Genomic DNA, 1,456 nt, shown 5'->3' with positions numbered 1-1,456 from the left:
ATCCAAGCTTGGTAAGAGCAGCTGCAGACTGGAGAAGACTCTGTGATGTCAATCAGTCAGTAGTATTTACTGGGGACTTATTGTGTGCCGAGAGTTAGAGTAAGCACTTGGGAGAGTACAATATAAAAGTGTTGGTAGATATGTATAAGGAACTTACAATCTAAAGGGGAGACGACATTAAAATTACAGACATGTACATAGGAGTTGTGGGACTGAGGGTGAAGTGACTAAAAGGTGCAAATCCCATATGAAAGGGTGAGGCAGGAGGGAGGACTAGGGAAAATGAGGGTTTAGTTGGGAAAGGCTCCTTGGAGGAGATGGTATTTTAATAAGGCTTTGAAGGTGGGGAGAGTGATGGTCATTCACATATGAAGGGGGAGGGAGTTCCAGGCTAGAGGCAGAAGGACATGGGTTTGGGGTCGAATGCAAGGTAGATGAGATCGAGGTATAGTGAGTAGGTTACAGAAGTGAAGTGAGCATGCTGAGCTGTAGAAGGAAATCAGTGAGGTATGTAGAAAGGGGCAAGATGATTGAGTACTTTAAAGCCAATGATAAGGACTTTCTGTTTTATGCGGAGCTGGTTGAGAAACCATTGCAGATTTTTGAGGAGTGGGGAAACATGGGCTGAACATTTTTTAGAAAAAATGATTCGGGTAGTAGAGTGAAGAATGGACTGGAGTGGGAAAAGATGGGAGACAGGGAGTGCAGTAGTCATGGTGGGACAGATGTCCAGCGGATATGCCCAGACACTTCGTGGGGGAGCTCTGGAGGTGAGGTACAAGATCCTCCACGAGCAGTGGCAAAGGATAGGAACTCGGGGGCCCTGGTCTGCATCACCCCAGCCCTGGAAGACTGAAAGGACAATCCGAGATATAGCTGGGGAGGGCTCTGTTCTCCTCTGGCCCAGGAACAAGGGAGGCTGGGACTTTCCCAAACTCATTTCAGATTCTGCTATTTGCCTGCTGAGTGGGCATGTCCCTTCACTTCTCTTTGACTCAATTTCCTCATCGGTAAAATGGAAATTAAGTCCTCCTTCATCTGACTTATACTGTGAGCCCTATGTGGGACAGTGACTGTGATCAACCTGATTATCTTGAATCTACCCCAGTGCTTAGTACAGTGCCTGACACTTAGTAAGTACTTATTAAGCACCATTAAACAAAGAGTTCATTCTAATGTAAACGTCAGTGATCTTGGGATGCAATGCGGCCTGGCCTCCAAAGGGGAGTCATCTTTAGAGTCCCATATGAGTCAGGAACTGTTTCTGATCAGTTGCATTGTTCTCTTCCCCAGCACTCAGTACAGTGCTTGGCACAAACTAAGCCCTTATTAGATACTGTAATGAGCTAAGAGTGGAGGATGAAAAGAATAGCACTGGCAAAGCAATATGGCATAATGGAGGGAGCGTGGACCTGGGAGTCAGAAGGTCATGGGTTCTAATCCCAGCTTTGCCACT

Source organism: Ornithorhynchus anatinus, chromosome 2, assembly GCF_004115215.2.
Source record: "Ornithorhynchus anatinus isolate Pmale09 chromosome 2, mOrnAna1.pri.v4, whole genome shotgun sequence".
Classification (NCBI taxonomy): Eukaryota; Metazoa; Chordata; class Mammalia; order Monotremata; family Ornithorhynchidae; genus Ornithorhynchus; species Ornithorhynchus anatinus.
This window is presented reverse-complemented; position numbering follows the sequence as displayed.